General features: G+C 40.8%; 1 protein-coding gene across 1 annotated transcript in view; it reads right to left on the bottom strand.

Moving 5' to 3' along the window:
• The window catches only part of LOC138963637 (uncharacterized), a 53,254-nt gene that overhangs the window by 10,061 nt on the left and 18,883 nt on the right, over positions 1 to 24,310 (bottom strand). The window lies entirely within an intron of this gene.

Here is a 24,310-nt window from a genome sequence, read left to right as displayed (position 1 = left end):
AACAAACAAACAACACATCGACCGAATCCTATACACACCCCTGTACCGGGGGGTGTAAAAATCGCACGTGAAATCCATTACACATTTTGAGCACATGTTTCTCTTAGTTATATGTCCACAACTGCAGACAGACAAAAAACGTTGTTTTCTTATTCATTTTTTTATAAGAGTTTTGTCAGTTTTGGGGGGTACCGGGTGGACACATAATTATGACCTTACAGAAAACACTGTAATTCGTAACGTCATTCTAACTGACATTTTTATCTTTAGAAAAGATAAATAAAACATTACTTTGTGTAGATGAAAGAATGGAGAGTATCACTTTATTATAATGCGCCCCCCCCCCCCCCCCCGGAAAAAAATAATCTGTCGTGAGATGCATTACACATTTTGTGCACAGGTTCCTGTTAGCAATGTGTACAAAGGGTGGGGGTTCCAGTATCGGTCATCCCCCCTTTTCAATTGTCCCCCTGTCCGCAAACAGGCATCCTCTGTACCTCATAGGGGGCCTCGGCGTCGCATGGACCCATACCTCATAGATCAATTGGATATTGTTAAAAAGGTGTTTGGGGAAAGCTCCTTTGAACGGAATCGAGGTAATAATTTATTTCAAAACCAGGTGTTTTTTGTGGCTAAGTGTCTGTTCTACACGAACATTCTATAACTTGTTAATCTGTGTCCGAATAATGAACTGTTAACAAAGTTACTCGTATGAAGGAACTATGAAGCCAAACGCATGGGTCCTCCCCCCCCCCCCCCTTTAATACGTACACTTTCACACTCATACAACCAAATGGACACATTAACTGTGACACACACACACACACACACACACACACACACACACACACACACACACACACACACACACACACACACACACACACACACACACACATATCCACACACGAACACATAAACAAACAGACAAACAAAGCGGGTAGATGCGCAGGTCCGCTTCGCAATGGCCCAATGCCGTAATGGACGCCCACTCTCACTTAGTAGATTCCTTTCTTAAACTATTTTATCTGTCACTATTTCTCAAAACTTCGCTTTCTCGCACTCAAGACGACATGCACAGACACAAAGACACACACACGCCCGCCCGCCGGCACGCACTCACACAACAAACACACACACACACACACACACAAACATGAGGAAGGGATAATCACACATAGTGCGCCAGTGAGGTTAGAATGGTGAGGTGTGTAAGGGATTTGGGGGTAGGACCGACGAGAGGGCACGGATTCGGCGGTTCGCCGTGTCGAGTCAACTTCATATAGATCTGTGTAGGCGATCAACAGCCCCAGTAAAGTCAAGGATACGAAGAAGTTTACCGAAAAACATCGATCCCAAGGACACATGTTGTAACTTTTCAAAGCAGTTACATTCAATCAAAGCTCCATCCACATTAAACCGAACGGGAATCGTCGAAGATCCACGCAACTTCACTGCAATGTCGAAAACGAACTCATAATGTCACCGCAGATCTATAGTTGGTTTTGGTTTTGTGTCGCAGCAAAGAAACGAAGCAAATCTCCGGCTTTTATTTCACACTAAAAAAACGTTCATTTAGCGGGGTTTTTTTTTTTTCTCTTTTTTTTTTCTTCTTTTTTTGGGGGGGGGATCAGCTTTTTTTTCAATGAGATATTAGGGCTTACAAACGGAGATGCTTTATTTAACGATCTTATAATATCAATAACAGCTCATTATATATTATATTAAGTATACATTATTGTAATATCGTTCCACCACGATTGGTTCTGGTGTATCACGTGGTTCATGAATATTAAATCAGTTGGAGACTAATGGCGGAATCCATGTGCATGTTGGAAGGCTGCGAGCGAAAGCACATAGCGATAGTTCCACTCATACATACACTCTAGCATTCAAAGACACTACATTTTGGCGACGAGGATTCCGAGCATCACGCGCACATAATGGCAAAGGCCATTTCGGTGACACAGGTCAGTAATTTTGACATTCACGGCGACGTGTCAAGCCTCTCGATTCGTTGGGAAGATTGGGTAGATTCATTCGAGATCTATGCCGCCGCTTCCGGCGTTGATTCAGGTGTGCAAAAACGCGCGCTTCTACTTCACTGTGCCGGGAAAGAGGTGCAAGAGTTATTCAAGACATTCGGTGATACAGGCACTACCTATAACGCTGCCAGAGAAAAACTTGACGCGCATTTCAAGCCGAAAAAGAACATCTCATACCAGCGGCATTTGTTCAGAAAGGAATGTCAAAAAGATGACGAAACCGTGACCCAATTTGTTGTGCGATTGCGTAAGCTTGCCCAGACCTGTGCATTTCCTGAAGACGAAGTTGATAACTTTATTCGCGATCAGGTCATTGACAAGTGCAAGTCAAGGAAATTGCGAGAAAAGCTTTTGTCCGAGCCCGAACTGACGCTCAAGAAAGTAATCGAAATCTCGCAGGCCAAAGAAGCTAGTCAGTTGCAAGCTGCACAAATGGCCGAGTCAGACCAAGCGTTCTCAGTCAGTCGCTCACACAGACAGACGCGGCATGCACCGTCGGGTAGCAGATCTAACGCAAAGCAGGATTCCGCCAACTCCAACTCGCCGCCGAGAAAAATCAAACAATGTGGGCGCTGTGGCCGCCGGGGTCACACGTCGGAAGAGTGCAGATGCACTCGCGGGAAACGTTGTTTTGCATGCGATGGCCTCAATCACTTTGCATCCGCATGCCGCAGTTCAAATCAAAACAAGCAACGTTCGTCACAAAACAAGAATGATTCTGCTCGTCGTTCGGTAGGCGCACTCGATCCCGACATTGCACAATCAGATTTTGAGTCCTCCGACACAGACGAGGACGCGGTACAAGCATTGTTTTCACTTGATGATGACGCGTCGACAACAGCGGTGAATATCTCTGGTACAGAAACTCGTTTGTTGATTGATTCTGGTGCGTCTTGCAACGTTCTGAACACAGCTGATTCAAAGAAATTGATTGACAGAGGTATCAAAATACACAAGTGTAAGGCCTAAAAAAAAAATAGGTGTGGTTACGGTAACCCGACCTACCCTATTTTGGGGGGCCGACCCTATAACTTTTTATTACATTTGTCAAAAAAGTACCCAAAACAACAAGTAAACGAGTGCAGAAAACGCAATGAAAGCGAAAGCGCCCGAGTCGCACACTTATTTCCCTGCCAAGTAGGTTTAATTTGCACACATTAGAAAAAAAAGTAAAAAAAAAAAAAAGTGATTGCCTACCTTCCTACCCTATTTTTTTGGGCTATGTTACCGTAACCACACCTATTATTTTTTTTGGCCTAACAGGCGTGTGCGACCAATCCCATACAGATCAGACCCCATACATGTCACTGATGTTCAATTTGCAGACACTGTAGTCAGAACAAAGTTTCTGATAATCCCGGGCACACATGTGTCACTACTCGGTAGACAAACTGCAGAGAAGCTTAAAATCTTGTTCATTGTAAATGCAGTGAACATCCCGAACCCCACAACACCGACATCTCCGTCATCCCCACTGGACAGATTCCCGGGAATTGACCAAGGAATAGGCAAGCTCAAAAGCCACACAGTCACAGTTCACGTTGACAAAAGTGTTCCACCTGTTGCCAGAAAACACAACCGTGTCCCGTTCCATTTACGTGATAAAGTGGAAAAAGAGCTGAACAAACTGCAAGAACAGGATGTCATTGAAAAGGTCACAGGACCTACAGCGTGGGTCTCACGCATTGTCACACCGCCAAAGCCCAAAAACCCGTCAGAAATACGCGTTTGCTGCGACATGCGTGACGTAAACAAGGCCGTACTTCGCACAAGACACATCACACCCACTATTGAAGAGCTAGTGTCAGACTTAAATGGTGCAAAGGTTTTCAGCAAGATCGATCTGCGTTCAGGCTATCACCAACTTGAGCTTGACCCAGCATCTAGACAGTTCACCACATTTTCCACACACTTGGGCCTGTACAGGTACAAAAGACTCCCATTTGGCCTAAACTCAGCTGCGGAAATTTTCCAGCACACTATTCAAGAAGTGATCTCTGGCGTTTCCGGTGCCAGAAATGTCTCTGATGACATCATTGTCTTCGGGTCAGATCAAGCAGATCACGATCGGGCCCTCGATGAGACTTTGAAACGGCTCCATCAGGCTGGGCTAACCGTTCACAGACAGAAATGTGAATTCAACAAGGACGAGATCGAATTCTTCGGTTTCATCTTCTCCGCTGCAGGCCTCCGCCCAGATCCAAAAAAAGTGCAAGCACTTCATGACATGCCCAGGCCGCAAAATGCATCCGAGGTCCGCTCGTTTCTTGGCATGGTCCAATACAGCTCGCGTTTCATCAACAACTTTGCGACCATCACCGAGCCACTTCGCTCTCTTACAAAACAAAACACGCCATGGGCGTGGACCGAAACGCACGAGACCGCATTTGATACGATCAAACAAGCTCTGTCAGCGACAACCACTCTCGCATACTTCGACCCAAAGAAACACACAGAAATATACGTCGACGCCAGTCCCGTTGGCGTCGCAGGCCTTCTGTGTCAGGAAGGTCGCACGATTGCTTACGCGAGCCGTGCTCTCACCGCAGTGGAGCAGAGGTACTCTCAGACCGAACGCGAGGCCCTTGCTGTCGTTTGGGCATGCGAGCACTTCGACATTTATGTCAGCGGTGCGCCGTTCACAGTCATAACCGACCACCGCCCTCTACTCAACATCTGGCAGAAGCCATCACCTCCCACTCGGATCGCACGATGGTCGTTGCGCCTTCAACCGTACTTACTTACGATGAAGTACAAGCCGGGAAAAGAAAACCCCGCTGACTACATGTCCAGACACCCAACGCATGCAGTCGCTGCATCAAAACATGAAAAGATGGCAGAAGCATACATCAGTTTTCTCGCTGACACTGACACACTCTCTGCGGTCACGCTTGATGAGATTAAAGCAGAAACCGTACAAGACGCCACACTGCAAACAGTCATGAAAATCATCAGCACAGGCAAATGGCATGCACTCAAAGAACTCGCAGATCCTGAGGCAAACTTGGAAGACTTGATACGTTTTCGCAACGTTAAAGATGATCTCTGCGTCAATGCCGAACACAATGTCATTCTAAAAGGTACGCAGCTCGTGATTCCCGCCTCTTTGCGAAAACGGGTCGTTCACTCAATTTAAACTTACACTTGTTTTATACCAGGCCCCTGAGGGTTAAGTCCCTTTGAAAAATAAATAATATTTCAAGGGGTGTCCCATATCTAAATTTACTTATACACATTTTTCCAATCAAGATTAAATGGGTAAGATACTTAAACATATCATGTGTCAAACCATCCTTATCTCACACACAAATCAGCACATCTGTTGCCTGTAAAATAAATGCTATGTTATATCGATCGTAAAACAATGTTTCAACATGCTTCCACAAATGGTGAATTTTACAGCAATAGAAAAAGAAATGTTCAATATAATCAACTTGTTCAATATAATACAATATGGACATTTATCATTATTTGCGAGTCCCATTTTTAACCTTTGCCGGATGCCGATTTTGACTACACACGCCCGACGATGCGGGTTTGTCTGAACCCATACATTTGAAAGAGGGTTGTTACCGTTTATTTCTCTAACGACGATGCGGGTTTGTCTGAACCCATACATTTGAAAGAGGGTTTTTACCGTGTATTTCTCTAACGACGGGGTGGGTTCAGGGAAACCCACAGCGCTGCTTCAGTGGGTGCATCGAGTTTCTCCCTTCACCGACTTCTTGCAGGGGAGGGAGAGGGGGAGGGAGAGGGGGAGGGAGAGACTGAGAGAGACTGAGAGACTAAGAAAGAGAGAGAGAGAGAGAGACTAAGAAAGAGAGAGAGAGACTAAGAAAGAGAGAGAGAGAGACTAAGAAAGAGAGAGAGAGACTAAGAAAGAGAGAGAGAAAGAGAGAGAGAGACTAAGAAAGAGAGAGAGACTAAGAAAGAGAGAGAGAGACTAAGAAAGAGAGAGAGAGAGACTAAGAAAGAGAGAGAGAGAGACTAAGAAAGAGAGAGAGAGAGAGACTAAGAAAGAGAGATAAAGAGACTAAGAAAGAGAGAGAGAGAGACTAAGAAAGAGAGAGAGAGACTAAGAAAGAGAGAGAGAAAGAGAGAGAGAGACTAAGAAAGAGAGAGAGACTAAGAAAGAGAGAGAGAGACTAAGAAAGAGAGAGAGAGAGACTAAGAAAGAGAGAGAGAGAGAGACTAAGAAAGAGAGAGAGAGAGACTAAGAAAGAGAGAGAGAGAGAGACTAAGAAAGAGAGAGACTAAGAAAGAGAGAGAGAGAGAGACTAAGAAAGAGAGAGCCGGAGAGACTAAGAAAGAGAGAGAGAGAGACTAAGAAAGAGAGAGAGAGAGACTAAGAAAGAGAGAGAGGGAGACTAAGAAAGAGAGAGAGAGAGACTAAGAAAGAGAGAGAGAGACTAAGAAAGAGACAGAGAGAGACTAAGAAAGAGACAGAGAGAGACTAAGAAAGAGAGAGAGACTAAGAAAGAGAGAGAGAGACTAAGAAAAAGAGAGAGAGACTAAGAAAGAGAGAGAGAGATAAAGAGAGAGAGACTAAGAAAGAGAGAGAGACTAAGAAAGAGAGAGAGAGAGACTAAGAAAGAGAGAGAGACTAAGAAAGAGAGAGAGAGAGACTAAGAAAGGGAGAGAGAGAGAGAGAGACTAAGAAAGAGAGTCGGAGTCGGAAATTTTATTTGTTAGCCCTCCGGCCCACAACAAGACTGGTGACACATAATACAAGCGAACAATGTTTAAAATAAGCAGAAAAAGCAACATTATGGACCTGCATCTTGCAACTGTGCATTTTCCAGAGAATCAGTGCGAAATCGTAGTGCTTTGTAAATATACGTTGCTAATTGTCTTACCACTTGGCCATTTGTTGAGGATAGTAATTGGCACATTCTAAACATGGATGGGTTCCGATAATACTTTGAGGCTATTAATTCAACTCTGATCTCATTATATGCGGGACAAACAAGTAAAAAATGTACTTCCTGTCTTCAGTGTATCATCTGAGCACAAAGGGCAAAGTCTGTCTAAGTTATTCACATTGGGTTTATACTGTAAATAGTGGTTATTTAAGGGCGACATACCAAATCTGAAACGTGCTAGCATTCTCCTCAAATGAACATTTCTTATCTGATACAAATAACCACTCATACACAAGGCCTGCTTAAATAACGAATACACATTATAAAACACGTGTGATTCAAGGAAACTATGCCAATCCTGTCTAAAGCAATCGACAAGTCTTTGGCGAAATTCTCTTACAAACGTGGAAATATCACCAACACCTTGTGCTTCCCATACTTCACCAAATCCATACTTGTACAAAACATTACGAACGTTACAAGCCCATGTTGTGTAATTTTGCCTTTGTATAGACAGTAACATCAGGGGCGGACGAGGGGGGGGGGGGCACAGGGGGCACGTGCCCCCCCCCCCCCCCGCCCGAAAAAAAAAAAAAAAGAAGAAGAAAAAAAAAAGATTTTTCTATGCTGATTCTATGACCATTTCTAAGTTCAAATGGCACCAGATGGCACCATTCTGCTTCTTTGGGCAAAAATGTTTTCCGGGGGGGCATGCCCCCGGACCCCCCTAGCAAATTCGGGCGCTTCGCGCCCATCACATTCACTTTCGATTCAAAGTGCCCCCCCCCCCCCCCCTTACAAAGCAACTGATCCGCCCCTGAACATATTATACACTTTCTTGGGGTACCTGTTGCCATCCATCCGGGTTAATCGACGCCAAAACTTCATACACTTTATGTGCGTTACCACAAACAGAGGATAACGTCCTGTTTCACCGTAAACTATATGCCTTGGTGATTTCGAATGGACACCGACAAACCTTTTAATGGCAGACAAATGTACTCTTTCAACAATTTGTTGATCAGCAGAGAGAGAGAGAGAGAGACTAAGAGAGAGAGAGAGACAAAGAAAGAGAGAGAGAGAGACTAAGAACGAGAGAGAGAGATAGAGACTAAGAAAGAGAGAGAGACTAAGAAAGAGAGAGAGAGAGACTAAGAAAGAGAGAGAGAGAGAGACTAAGAAAGAGAGAGAGAGACTAAGAAAGAGAGAGAGAGAGAGACTAAGAGAGAGAGAGACTAAGAAAGAGAGAGAGAGAGACTAAGAAAGAGAGAGAGAGACTAAGAAAGAGAGAGAGAGAGACTAAGAAAGAGAGAGAGAGAATAAGAAAGAGAGAGAGAGAGAGAGAGAGACTAAGAAAGAGAGAGAGAGAGAGACTAAGAAAGAGAGAGAGAGACTAAGAAAGAGAGAGAGAGAGACTAAGGAAGAGAGAGAGAGACTAAGAAAGAGAGAGAGAGACTAAGAAAGAGAGAGAGAGACTAAGAAAGAGAGAGAGAGAGAGAGAGAGAGACTAAGAAAGAGAGAGAGAGAGAGACTAGAGAGAGACTAAGAAAGAGAGACAGAGAGAGAGACTAAGAGAGAGAGACTCAGAGAGAGAGAGACAGACAGTCAGATAGACAGACAGTCAGATAGACGGATAGACAGATAGACGGATAGACAGACAGACAGACAGAGCAACTGACAACAGACATACAGACAGAGAGATACGGACAGACAGACAGAGAGACAGACAGTCTCTTGGAGACAAACAGGCAGACAGACACTGTTCCGCCGCTTTGGTAATTATGGGTGTAGCAGAACCCGCGCCGTCAGCAGAGGGATAGTTACAATCACTACTACTCTTTAAAAGTATGGGTTTGTGTGAACCCGCGCCATCGGTAGTGTTTATGTAAATTATCATAATCAATTAATTTTAATGTTTTGTCATGTACACACTAAAAATTTGCAGACAGAGAGCAAATTAGGTGTGTGAGAGATACTTAAAATTTCAAAACGATACCTTTAATGGTTCCAGAGTTACAATGATTTTAGTGTGTCTCTGGGTACAGGTGAACCCAGGAAGCACGGCAAAGGTGAAGAGAAGAGTATTGGTTGGGTATATATTGTGTAATATCTTCCACTGTAATTCTTTTAGTCTGGTTTCTGTTGTTGTCTCTTTTGCATTAAGCCAAACTTTTTCTTCAATATTAATACCAAGTTTGTTCAGCCAAAATCGAACACAGCAGGGTGGACTATATTTCATATCTGTCATATAATTTCGAAAATCTCTAGCTTTTAACATCACTTTATCATTAAAATACAATTTCGAAAATTCTTCAGTAACATCATATGTGACCCTCCACCACGAAATGAGTCGCATGTCACCTTTGCATGATTTTCATATTTTTACATTTTCCTAAAGAGTTTTTTATGCTCTATCCAGTGGTGAAAACCGTTTTAGAAAAGAGCGAAAACTGTTTGAGTTATAAGCCTGTGACTAAGGTAACCCTCACACTGTTACCAGACACTCCACTGGCTTAAATTAAGCCTAGCGCAGAACCGCGCGAGGTGACATGCGACTCATTTCGTGGTGGAGGGTCACATATACATAATCCGTATTGTTCTTTAAATAACGAGACAACGCCGAGTGAACAACAATGTACTGTAAATAGAGTTCTGGTGAAGTACCAATTAAGTTCTGTACATTTTGAAATGACAAAATGGAATTGTTTCTAAAAGGTCATTGACATGTGTTATTTCTTTTTTTGCCCATTTGTCAAAATAAATTACATTATTTTGATATTTTATATCGACATTATTCCATATGCATGCCATCTTCAGAGATGAAGGAGAGTGCAGTGTATTATGTTCCAACCAGACTCGCAGTACTTTGCTCCAGAAGGAGGACTGAAGACTATCTAACCCTTTAAACTTTTTAGGACCAATAATTGAATTAAAACATGATACATCTGTTCCAAAATTACGGAAATATAATCTAGGAATCCAAGTCCATGTACTATTGTTATTCATATTCGAAAGCTGAGCAAGCCAGCCGCACAGAATAGATTCTTGCAATATTTGCATATCAATCATTTTAATTCCTCCTGTTCCTATTCCACTGCACATAACACTTCTCTTCACATTCTCAAACGCTTTCTTATTACAATTAATTTTCCTCCAAAGAAAACGAAACAATAACGTATTAATTTCTTTCAACACAGGTTTCTTTCAACACAGGTTCAGGGATGCATATTGCCTGCATAACATAAACAAGCGGGTTATTAAAATATATTTCTTTGAGGTTGCAAGGCAATGGCATCGCTGAGATGTACTCCTTCGAACACACGACACAGGTTAGAAATTTACTGCATGTGGGCGCTTTTTACGGCCTAAACAGAGTGAGCTTTTTGACTGGTTTATGGAAAAATCACTTCGGGGGCAGGTCTAAAATCCTGTGTACAGTGCCAAATCATACATCATTCAAAAGAGCAAAGTATGTTCTTTATTCTAACATATGGGCTAGGGTAAGTCATAGATATAAATAGACAGTATCTGTCTATTATATCTGTAGGCAAGTGTATTCCATTCCTTCGATAGCCTCGTCATCTACACCTGTGTGAAAAATGCAATTTTGAGTCTGTTTTGCATAAAAGACCTGCGAGATTTGTAGATGTCAAAACAACAACTTACAGTCCAGCCTCTCAACTTTCGTTCCATGCAATGTGTTTGTCTGTACGTATAGACTGAGGGGTGCCCCAAAATGATTTGTAATCACAACATTCACAGACTTCAAATACGCCATTGAAAAACTCGTCCACGTGCGTTTTAGATATTTACTTGGGTGACTAAAACAGTTACTGTCGTACCTGCCAAAGGCCGCTTCGCGTAACAAAATGACTACCAGAGTCGCAAGGCTCGGGATATTTTTTACAAGAAAGTTATATTTCGTTGTTCTAGTCCGAATGAATATGAAGATATGGCGAGTTGAAAACGCCGATTCTTTCGCCAGAAATACGTATGCTTCCATACCGGAAAGAAGGAATGGACTGAGAGCTACTAGAAGCACGGCGCCGTGCGTACAATCGACCGAATGATGTTATTTACACAGTACCATTTGGCGATCTCTAAAAAATCATTTAAAAACAAACTAGTTGACATGTAATGAAACTATTCACTGAAATCAAGAAGTATCTTAGTTCTAGCCGTGCATATTGGGCACCCCCTGTCGAATGCACACTAGACCGTGCGTATACGCCGTCGCAATCAAGGCAAATAACTCAGTGAGTGAAAACATTAGCAAGAACCGCAACTTGAACACATTCGTAACACATTAAGGTAAGCTATTGATTCAGCGATTACTAACTTTGTATCTCGATGCATAAAAAGTACCCCCCGCGGGTTAGGGGGAGTCCCATATTGGTTGGGACGAGAAAGACTTTACCCGATGCTCCCCAGCATGTCGTAAGAGGCGACTAATGGATTCTGTTTCTCCTTTTACCCTTGTTAAGTGTTTCTTGTATAGAATATAGTCAATGTTTGTAAAGATTTTAGTCAAGCAGTATGTAAGAAATGTTAAGTCCTTTGTACTGAAAACTTGCATTCTCCCAGTAAGGTGATATATTGTACCACGTTGCAAGCGCCTGGAGCAATTTTTTTATATAAAGTGCTTTTGTGAACACTGAAGAAACAATTAACAAGTGGCTCTATCCCATCTGGGCCCCCCTTTCCCCTATCCCATCCCCCCCCTTTCCCCGTTGCGATATAACCTTGAATGGTTGAAAACGACGTTAAACACCAAATAAAGAAAGAAAGAAACTTGAAAGAAAGAAAGAAAGCATAAAAAGTCAGGGAGCGGTTGATATTTTCCCGTAAATAGCCTTCAAAGCTGAACATGTCGGCGATCGAGCACCGTAAATGGCTGTTTGATGGGTTTCGCAAGTAGAAAAGTGCTTTATTTCACCAAATCAGCTCGAATGTGGTGTGGGTACGGGATTCTAGAGGACGAAGGAGTCATAAGAGGTGCACAGAAGTGCTATTTGGGAGTAGAATAAATCTTCCGAGCCAGTAAACAAGAGAAGGTCATATTTGAGAGATGCGCGTAGGCCGAGCTTTCGGACAAGCGAATGATACAATAGATTAATCATTCGTTTTGATCAGAAACATAGTCTCTAGTTTTTATGAATGAGTTTTTTAATTAAAACAATCACGGGAACTCTCTCGCTTAGCCTTAAATCGTTATCCTTATAAAATAAAGTTCTCTGTCTCTCTCTACACATGGCTGCCAGACACAGCGCATGCTTTGAATTTGCTCTGCATTCTGATGGATTATACAGTGGACAGAGGTGTTTTTTATGGGGGACCCCATTCTATACGGATAGTTTCGAGGTTGACCATGGGCAGCGCCATTTTGTTGTGAGGGGTGAAGGCAACATTGTTCATCTGCAGAAAGTTGTGAAATCCGTCACCCTATGGGAGGGGTGGAAGCAAAATTGGTCATCACTGAGTTTGTGTAACACAGGAAGTTGTGAAATACGTCACCCTATGGGAGGGGTGACGGCAAAATTGTTCAACAAAAACATCATAGGTCGAACTGTGCAGTGTCAAACGCAACAAACTCAAACCGAGCCATTCATACTTTACTGTATTTGAGTGAGTTATATACCAACATTTTTATTTCTTATTTTCAGCACAGGTGTAGGAAAAATCATGAACCAAAATGTTATTTATTTTTTAATTTAACATTTTTTTTACAAATGTGACCATGGTCTTTTAAACAAACAGTGACATTAAACATTGTTATTTAAAAAAAAGAAAAAAAAAAAGCTTTTGAGCACAAATCAGAAAACACATTGTACATTTTACCTACAGGCCAAACCGTGAGTGTCTGTGGCGAGGAAATTGCACTGATTGGCTCACGTAAGTGTAGCCTATGCGATGATAAACTTTTTCTGTCTGTGCGTGCGTGCGTGCGTGCGTGTGTGTGTGTGTGTGTGTGTGTGTGTGTGTGTGATAGAAACTTTAACATTTCCGAGTCTATGGATAAAGCTCGCATAAGAAGATTACGTCTCGGTCAAAAGTGTTTGACGTGTGTGATAGAAGACGTCACATTATGACGTAAGAGGGTTAGACGTCACGCAAAGGAATTACTGAAAGTCTCGGTCATTGTTATTGTGAGCGGGCCGAGACTACTTGGCAGATCCAGGGTCTCGCTTTCTTGCACAGTTTCACCTATGCTTACTGTGACTGTGTGTGTGTGTGTGTGTGTGTGTGTGTGTGTGTGTATGTGTGACGGAGTGATTGAGTTTGTGTTACTGTTTGTCGATTTCTTACGTGAGCCTTGAAGGCTTCGCCTCTTGTTTTATATTTTTTATTCGGAAGCATACTAACTTTATTTGAAACTACTTCTACAGATACAGTTTTGCAGGTTGACGGGAGATGAGTTACGAAAGAAATTCAATCCATATGTCGCTCAGCACAGAAAGCATAAACGATTAACATGAGTAGAAATGAACTTGTACTTGTTGGCTCACGAAGTGTAGCCTATGCGATCGTAACTTTGTCTGTCTGTGCGTTTGTGCGTTTGTGCGTGTGTGTGTGCGTGTGTGTGTGATAGAAACTTTAACATTTCCGAGTCTATGGATAAAGCTCGCATAAGAAGATTACGTCTCGGTCAAAAGTGTTTGACGTGTGTGATAGAAACTATTTGAAGACGTCACATTATGACGTAAGAGGGTTAGACGTCACGCAAAGGAATTACTGAAAGTCTCGGTCATTGTTATTGTGAGCGGGCCGAGACTAGTTGGCAGATCCAGGGTCTCGCTTTCTTGCACAGTTTCACCTATGCTTACTGTGTGTGTGTGTGTGTGTGTGTGTGTGTGTGTGTGTGTGTGTGTGTGTGTGTGTGTTTGTGTGTGTGTGTGTGTGTGTGTGTGTGTGTGTGTGTGTGTGTGTGTGTGTGTATGTGTGACGGAGTGATTGAGTTTGTGTTACTGTTTGTCGATTTCTTACGTGAGCCTTGAAGGCTTCGCCTCTTGTTTTATTTTCAGATCAGTGGGAAATTGTCACGCTCTCCGCGGCCCGGGCAGTCAAGCAGAGAGTACAAAGAGCTGTTTTCAACTCAAATTGTGCTTATTTGAAAATGTATTAGAAACAAATAAAGTATGAATGCTCTTGAGTATAGTCATCTTAGTACACTCATCTAAGTTTGATGTGCAATAAATGTGTTAACATAGTTGTATTTGGATGTGTAAAATGCCCAAAAAGCGTCGCGCGCCTGCGTCGGACTTCAGCGCTGGCTGGCTGTGCAGCGATTTCGCCTCAAGCCACGGTTTTGTTCTAAATCGGTCCCGAAATACCCTGTTTTTGGTTGGTTCGTGTTTGCAAACTATAAATAATTCACTAATGAAACTTGGCACAAAAAAAAGGCAAGTTTTTATTCCAATAAAACCCCGTGAGGGTACATGGAAAATTAAAAAACACAGTAAAAACACATTTCATTCAACACCAAATAAAAGGAACTAAAACAAAAAGAAATCAGACTATGTACAGAAAAGGGAGTTGAGGGGTGAGGGAGAGCAAAAACAATACAAGAAACAATTCAACAATAATAATAATAAATAATAATAATAATAATTGTCAGTAAGTACTGGTGTCACATGACTGATGTGAACCAGTTGATTGGCTAATGGCGATGCGCTAAAACTGTTAGCGCACTCTTGGAGTGCGCTAACTTTTCCACAGAGCGTATTCTTCCGCCCTTTGCCTAAGCGAGACTGTGCTCTCATCCTCAGAATTAATTAATGACATGTAGCTTATATTCTCCACAATACCAAAATACTATAAATTCCTGCTTCTCAATTAAAGCAGAAGTGGTTTTTTTCTGACAGATTGCATGTGCCTGTGCCACAGTTGCCACTATCTAAAAATAGAACCCGCTGTGTCTATTTTTCAGTTTCGACATGCGAAGAATCTTCTCATAATTATGCCGTAGCTTATTATCTACATTACCAAATGATGAGTTAGTATACAATTCCCAGCAGCTAACAGAAAACACAAGTGTTATTCCGATAACGTACCACTGAACTAGATCAGCATTTGGAATATATATACGTAGCAGACTAGATAGATTACACTGAAATACGACTATCAGTTCAGTAAATGAATGGTTTCCGAATTATTATTTCAAGGCAACAACAATCGGAATCGAAAACGTGTAGGGTTAAGAACGTTCTTACCATGTATAAAACTTATTACCAGCCTGCCTTATGCGTGCAGACGAGCAATTGTTGTTTTTGAAATGAGACTGCAGTGCAGTGCCGTGGTTCGCTTGCCCTAGCCGCCCTAGCAGACGACATAAACCTCGCAGCAAATTAACATGTTGGGCAAATGTGAACAAGCAAACGATGGGGACATACTACGTGTAGGGTTCACAGCATTCTTACGGTTCATATATAATAGTACCAGTCTCCCCGATGAGTGAAGATACAACAGAAGAAACATACCACATTTACTTTGAAAATCCGAGTCTGCTAACCGTGGCCTTGGCCGGAGTCAATTCAAGGGGCAACACTCTGCACAGTCAATCTGTCGAAGCTCGATGAAGGTTTCGAATCGCAAATAATTAAGAGTACAGTCCTTTCTCCGAGTTTAAATGAGGTCTCTGTGAAAGGTCATCACTTTTTAGCTTAACGCTTCACTGGAATTTACCAACAGAAATTAAAACAAGAGTTTGCGTGTGATGAAAGCACGACACACTTGAGACAGCCCACACAAAAGTAGATCCAGTGACACAAACCTGACCACACAGTTACGCCTATCCAAATGCGCGTTGCAAAATGTGCGCTTTGAATCTTCTTTTTTCTCTGGCGGTACTGACAATATCGTTATTGAAACAATCCCAGTGCACTAAGGGATTTATAGAGCAAATCTCGAAAATAATTATTGAACTCAGCGCTATGCGCTTCGTTCAATAATGAATTTTCTCGATTTGCTCTATAAATCCCTTAGTGCACTGGGATGTCTCAATAACTTAAATAATAATAATAATAATAATAATAATAATAATAATAATAATAATAATAATTGTCAGTAAGTACTGATGTCACATGACTGATGTGAACCAGTTGATTGGCTAATGGCGATGCGCTAAAACTGTTAGCGCACTCTTGGAGTGCGCTAAATTTTCCACAGAGCGTATTCTTACGCCTTTTTCTAAAGCGAGACTGTACTCTCATCCTCAGAATTAATTAATGACATGTAGCTTATATTCTCCAGAATACCAAAATACCATAAATTTCCTGCTTCTCAATTAAAGCAGAAGTGGGCTTTTTTCTGACAGATTGCATGTGCCTGTGCCCCAGTTGCCACTGATCTCAAAATAGAACCCGCTGTGTTTCATCTCATTTTCGCTGACTTGCATAGATTCTTCTCATAATATGCCGTGTTAGTGGCATGTAACTTATCATCCACATTACCAAATGATGAGTTAGTATACAATTCCCAGCGGCTAACAGAAAACACAAGTGTTATTCTGATAACGTACACAGCATTTGGAAGACTGATTCGATCGACTCTAGCAGACTACACTGAAATACGACTGCATCAGTTCAGTAAATGAATGGTTTCCGAATTATTATTTCAAGGCAAGAACAATCGTAATCGAAAACGTGTAGGGTTCAGAACGTTCTTACCATATAATTCTGCCTTATTCGTGCAGACTCAGTGACTGTGCAGACTGCAGTGGTTCGATTGTTCTAGCCTAGCAGTAGCAGACGACATAAACCCCGCTCAGCAAATTAACATGTTGGGCAAATGTGAACGAAAAAACGATGGGGATATAATACGTGTAGGGTTCAGAGCATTCTTACCGTTCATATTTAGTATCAGACTCCCCGATGAGTGAAGATACAACACGAGATATATGCCACATTTATTTTGAAAATGTGCGAACTGTCGAGTCCTTCGTGGGGTAGTCAATTCAAGGGGAGTCACTCCGCACAGTCAATCCATCGACGCTCGACTGAAGGTTTCGAATCGCGAATAATGAAGAGCACAGTCCTTTCTCCGAGTTCAAATGAGGTCTCTCTGAAAGATTACGATCACTGTTCAGCTATAACGCTACACTGGAATTTACCAACAGAAATTAAAATGCGTGTGACGAAAGCACGACACACTTGAGACACCGGCCCACACAAAAGTAGATCTTACTGTACACGACCTGACCACACAGTTATGCCTATTCAAATGCGCGTAGCAAAGTGTGCGTTTGGAATCTTCTTTTTTCTATGGCGGTACTGACAATATCGTTATTGAAACAATCCCAGTGCACTAAGGGATTTATAGAGCAAATCTCAAAAATAATTATTGAACTCAGCGCTATGCGCTTCGTTCAATAATGAATTTTCTCGATTTGCTCTATAAATCCCTTAGTGCACTGGGATGTCTCAATAACTTAAATAATAATAATAATAATAATAATAATAATAATAATAATAATAATAATAAAACACTACAAGTGCAAAGTGATTACATACATTTCTTTACTATGGGAAATGGGGGGAAGGGGGAGGGGGGGTGGAGGGTGAGTTAACATCAGGACAAAAATACTATTACAAACAACACAAAACAGATAACGGAGTATAAAGCTAAAAGAGAATTAAATTTTACTCGCTTCTCAAACGGTCCATGACAAGTGTCATGAACTTTGCGAGTTTTAGCAATAAACCCTTTTTTGTAGTGGAAAAAAGCTCTTTGAATTTAACTGAATTGGGGCGGGCATAATAATAGCACCGTAACAACTGTTTTCTATAATTGGTAAAAAAAACTTGACTAAATGTAAAAAAGGACATACAAAAATATAATGGAACTCGTCCCCAAGGTCACCTGATGAACATTTGTGACAGATTCTGTCTTGTCTGGGAACACCAAGAGTCCTACCTTTTTGTATAGGCAATTTATGATTCAGTGTTCTAAATTTTAAAACAGCGTTTGCTAAATTAACCGGCAGGATAGACAAGTACTTTTCAAACTCAAAATTCTCTTTATACATTCTATAATTATAATAAAACTCATTGTTATTTATTTCTGAATGCCAGGTTTGGACAAATTGGTCTTGTAGCCTATTGGTCTTGTGGCGGAAGTAAAGATTTCCTCGTTGTACCCGTCATATCAAGCAAAGAACCAATGGGAAGCACTGTAACATATCACACACGAACCCTTTTCAAACGAAGATGTCACAGTTGTTCCATTCATTGTTCAAAGTTCTACGCATCGCGTATTGATCGTCAACATCTTGAATGTTTTTGTGCCAAAGTTTCTCATTTGTAATCGAAGCGGTTTTTCAACACGAGCATTTTAAAGACGAGAATTTGAGCGTCGAATCGCACTCCTGACAAAGCCGAGTGGAGACCGAGTTGCTGTCTTCCACGCTGCAGAATGTGTTATGGCGGGCGAGTCAACTAACTGCTGTGGGGACGTCGAGTGGGTATGTAATTTGATCTGAACTGTTTCTCTGTCGAAATATGCATTAGTTTTAAATGAAAATCAAATTATAACTAAGTTCTAGTGTCTCAACTTATCGAAGGTTAAATTGTGTTTGTAAATCGGCTTAGATGCAACATATTCGATTTTGATGTGGAGATCATCATCCCCGGTACTTGGGCGATACCACTGTCGGACAATCCCCGAGGTTTCCCTGATCGAGCTGTGTTTTGTGTTGTAAAGTAAGCTTAAGTAAACGCATCCTGAATCTCATTAAACATAAGATTGATGAGATATTTACAATAAATCTGTAATTTTGATCTTTTCTTCTGCAGGATGGTAACAATTTATGATAGATCAGAGTGAAACTTCAGGAATGAAACGTGGTCGTAAAGTGCGACTGAATGACAGACAAGTAGTCTAAGACTGTTGTGCATAAAAGTTAGTTGAATGTTATTTATTATAAGTTATTTACTTCGGACAATAAAGAAGTGTATTTATTATCGCCTGCTTTGTATTTTTGATGATTATTTTAATAACGTTTAGTTACTAGTAGCTGTAACTGTAAGGACTCAATATTTGTTTTTCTCAATCTCAGTCTCACAGTCACAGTGTGAAGATTTGTATTTTTTGGCTTTTAATTATGAGCTTCTTATAGGTTGAGCATTTGGATGCATACACAAAAACCTGTTTTGCAGTGTTCTCAATACAACATAGGTTATCACTTTGTTTGCCTTGACACCCCTAATTATAAACAGTAAGTTGAGTAATACTACACCCACAAATCAGTGCAGAGTAAATTTAAACAAGTAAATACAAATAAATCAGACTGACCTGTGGCAATGTGTTATTTCAATTTTCATAGCTCCATTTTCATTTTTGACAAAATCTGAATTTTCAGTTTGTCTGTGGCAATGTGCCTTAACAGGAGAAATGCATACATACTACTGTGCCAGTTTTGTTTGCTGAATATGAATCATGATGACTGGAGCTGATTTACTATTGGTGTATTTGTAAATCAAGGATCAACTCCTGTTCTTTTTGGAATACTACCATACATCTTTTCACTGTAGTATGTGAATTATTTACAAAGAAAGACAACATTTTTTGTTTCTATTAATATTTTTTAGGCTTGAATATATTGGTTTTATGTTTTATGTTCTTTTGTTTTTCAGATTGTTTGCATCCCTGATCAGAAGGCTGTTGGATGCAAGTTTTCACTTGTATCTGGAACCTCTCTTCTCAGCGGCTGCTTCACAACGGAATCGGGACCACTGGGGAAGGATGCTGGCACACTGCGAGACATCACGAATGGGGACTTCATCTCTCTCATGGTCTCGGCTGAGAATGTCAGCTGATCTGCGAAGCCATGTTAAAACCTTGGACTGTAAGTGTTTAGGGAAACACTGTATGAATGAATACAATTTTGTTGGAGTAGTGTTTTCGCTTTTGCTTATAATGTAAAACAATTTCAAGTTTAAATTTCAAGTTATTCAGTTACGCTGAGAATAAGCTGTCATATATACATGACAAGTAAGCAGTGCTCCCTGTATGGCATACGTGTAATTATTGTTGATCATTCGCGTACACATTCCAGACTTGTCAATGTGCAAGTGTTCTTTTTGGATACAATGGTGTGTCTGTTTGCCTTTCTTTTAAAGTTATACGAGGCAGGGAATTATCCCAAGATATGGACTAATAAAAATCTATTATTGTATAATTATATATATATATATATATATATATATATATATACAGAATTCAAGAAACTCTTTTTCCTCTGCACCACGCCACACAATGAAGGCTGGAAAACTTTTTAAAGCTTAACAAAGCTTATTTAAACAACACAATAAAAAGTTCAAAACCAAGCCAGAATGTCGCATCTTTTTAAATCCAAATTTTCGGCCCGCAGGCCTTTTTCAAGGTGCACAGACCAAGCGTCTATAGTTACAACACAACAATGGAACATCCGATCGTACGTCACATACAGATATATATATATATATATATATATACAGAGGAACACCCCCCCCCCCCCCCCCCCCCAATTTGATAATCCCTCCCTTTTATTCTAGTTTTAAGACCTTATTTTGTCAGTTTGTCTGTGCATAACTTCTGTAAATTTGCCTTCATTTTAAGACTGCCTCCTTTTAAAGACCCGCTTTCTCAGATTGTTTGAGGTAATAACAAGTCGCGTAAGGCGAAAATACAATATTTAGTCAAGTAGCTGTCGAACTCACAGAATGAAACTGAACGCAATGCCATTTTTCAGCAAGACCGTATACTCGTAGCATCGTCAGTCCACCGCTCATGGCAAAAGCAGTGAAATTGACGAGAAGAGCGGGGTAGTAGTTGAGCTAAGATGGATAGCACGCTTTTCTGTACCTCTCTTTGTTTTAACTTTCTGAGCGTGTTTTTAATCCAAACATATCATATCTATATGTTTTTGGAATCAGGAACCGACAAGAAATAAGATGAAAGTGTTTTTAAATTGATTTGGACAATTTAATTTTGATAACAATTTTTATATATTTAATTTTCAGAGCTTGTTTTTAATCCGAATATAACATATTTATATGTTTTTGGAATCAGCAAATGATGGAAAATAAGATAAACGTAAAATTGGATCGTTTTATAAATTTTTATTTTTTTTTACAATTTTCAGATTTTAATGACCAAAGTCATCAATTAATTTTTAAGCCACCACGCTGAAATGCAATACCAAAGTCCGGGCTTCGTCGAAGATTACTTGACCAAAATTTCAACCAATTTGGTTGAAAAATGAGGGCGTGACAGTGCCGCCTCAACTTTCACGAAAAGCCGGATATGACGTCATCAAAGACATTTATCAAAAAAATGAAAAAAACGTTCGGGGATTTCATACCCAGAAACTCTCATGTCAAATTTCATAAAGATCGGTCCAGTAGTTTAGTCTGAATCGCTCTACACACACACACAGACACACAGACACACGCACATACACCACGACCCTCGTTTCGATTCCCCCTCGATGTTAAAATATTTAGTCAAAACTTGACTAAATATAAAAAGGGGGTTCCACTGTATGTGTTCAAGTGTAAGACGTTGTGGTCTGTTTGACAGGTGCTGTTCTTCGGGACAAACTTCAGGTGTTTAAGTCATGCCTTGGTCCACGAGGGAAGTTCCGGAACGCGGCCAAGGAAAAGGCTTACTAAAAGTATTTTGCATTGTATTGCGCAAGCCATGCAAGCATTACAGAGGTCACCAAGTCGACTCATGCATCAGCTTCCATTTGCCTCAGGATGTTTGAAAGGCTGGTCGAAGCAACCTATGGGTGCAAACAGGAAGACAACGCGAATGACCGACCGGTGCCAGTGTGTGAGGAGGAGAAGGATGTGATCAGGTATGTTGCTGGGAGTGTGGTGAAGAAACTAAACAAGTCGCGTAAGGCGAAAATACAATATTTAGTCAAGTAGCTGTCGAACTCACAGAATGAAACTGAACGCAATGCAATTTTTCAGCAAGACCGTATACTCGTAGCATCGTCAGTCCACCGCTCATGCTCATGGCAAAGGCAGTGAAATTGACAAGAAGAGCGGTTTAGTAGTTGCGCTGAGAAGGATAGCACGCTTTTCTGTACCTCTCTTCGTTTTAACTTTCTGAGCGTGTTTTTAATCCAAACATATCATATCTATATGTTTTTGGAATCAGGAATCGACAAGGAATAAGATAAAAGTGTTTTTAAATTGATTTCGAAAATTTAATTTTGATAATAATTTTTATATTTTTAATTTTCAGAGCTTGTTTTTAATCCAAATATAACATATTTATATGTTTTTGGAATCAGAAAATGATGGAAAATAAGATAAACGTAAATTTGGATCGTTTCATAAAAAACATATTTTTTTTTACAATTTTTAGATTTTTAATGACCAAAGTCATTAATTAATTTTTAAGCCACCACGCTGAAATGCAATACCGAAGTCCGGGCTTCGTCGAAGACTACTTGACCAAAATTTCAACCAATTTGGTTGAAAAATGAGAGCGTGACAGTGCCGCCTCTATTTTCACGAAAAGCCAGATATGACGTCATCAAAGAGATTTATCAAAAAATGAAAAAAAACGTCTGGGGATATCAAACCCAGGAACTCTCATGTCAAATTTCATAAAGATCGGTCTAGTAGTTTAGACTGAATCGCTCTACACACACACACAGACACACACACGCACAGACACACACACACACACACACACACACACACACACACACACACACATACACACGCACACATACACCACGACCCTCGTCTCGATTCCTCCTTCTACGTTAAAACATTTAGTGAAAACTTGACTAAATGTAAAAAGAAAGTTTGGGGTCTCAAGAAAGGTGCATACAGATACGAGAAACTGCGCTGTTTAGAAGCACTGAGGTTCAGTGAGCTGTCAGAAAGTGATTGTGGTTCTTCAGCTGACATGACAACGGTGCTTAGTCGAGGAGGACTGACATTTGTCAAAGACAACATTGTGCAAATGTTCCTTGACATGGAGGACATTTTTCGTCGGACTGTGGGCGTCGCTTGCTCTGCCAAAATGAAAGCTGATGACAAGGACTTTCTGCAACAGTGCCAAACCAATGATACAGTGCCTGTGCTTTTTTATGACACAGTTTATGCATTTGACATTTCTTTGAAAGTGCAAGAAGATGTTTTTGAAAATGCTGTCCTGCTTTTTTTTAAATCCGAGTCCACCACAAGCTGAGGACAATGATGGACAAAGTGCAGCGCGGGTGGAAAGAGAAGAGCATGAGGAAGAGGTTGCGTACCACTGACACTAACAATTAACAAGGTGTGAGACGGGCAAAGTTAGCTACATATGCAGTTGATCATATCATTAGTGCCAGTCCACGGATGCTCCCCCTTGTTTGTGTGTATGTATGTGTGCAGGTTTGCATTTCAGTCTGCATGAGGTGAGCGAGAGTGATTTTTAACTGTCGGTGCTCAGTGGTTTACAAGCATGTTTTCTGTTGCTATGTAAATTCTCCTGTCTTATGAAGAACACAGACACTTTGTAGTAAAAATTTTTTTACAATAATCTCTCTTGGTGCTGGGTACAAATATTTTAAAAGTTTTCAGGTTCATGTTATTCTCTAGTTTCACTTTTTGTTTTACGCTTGACACGTGTTTGAATGTGTATCTGTCTGCAACTGTGAGTAAGTGCACCTGAATCCAGCATACGAAAGAGAAAGAGAGAGCTTCAGTATTAGTCTGTACTTAAAAAAAAGAATTGTTATTGCTTGTATTTTTCTTCCGTTGTTTTTTTTATGTCTTAAAAATAATAAAAATTGCTTTGAAAATGTATTGTGTACCGCAGTCAGAAGTAATTTATTACTTTTTGGAGTTTAGAAACGTGATATCAGTTTTCAATTGTTCGTTCACTTATATGGCTTTCAGATTTAACACACAAGAAACAGTAGCTCGGTTTTCGTTGCGAAAATGTGCAATGGCAGTGCTACGCGATCGAAGTGTGTACGCGGTGTTCTTCCGGAAAAGACCGAAGCGACATGTGACGTCAGTCGTTCAGCCCGCGAGCGGGGGGAGGGGGGAGGGGTTCACATGGTTTGTTTGTTTGTTTGTTTCAGACCCACACCCATATACACACATTTCACATTTAAACCATTTGTCGGCCCCCTGTCGATAATATCGACTAAGTTCCTTGTCCAAGTTGAATTTGGTACCTGCAGTTCGGTGATGTGAAGGACTGTGTACTTGTGGTCGGACACTTTATGAAAATGTTTGACTATTATTATTATTATTTAAGTTATTGAGACATCCCAGTGCACTAAGGGATTTATAGAGCAAATCGAGAAAATTCATTATTGAACGAAGCGCATAGCGCTGAGTTCAATAATTATTTTCGAGATTTGCTCTATAAATCCCTTAGTGCACTGGGATTGTTTCAATAACGATATTG

The sequence above is a fragment of the Littorina saxatilis genome, linkage group LG4, assembly GCF_037325665.1.
Source record: "Littorina saxatilis isolate snail1 linkage group LG4, US_GU_Lsax_2.0, whole genome shotgun sequence".
NCBI classification, from domain to species: domain Eukaryota; kingdom Metazoa; phylum Mollusca; class Gastropoda; order Littorinimorpha; family Littorinidae; genus Littorina; species Littorina saxatilis.
This window is presented reverse-complemented; position numbering and strand designations above follow the sequence as displayed.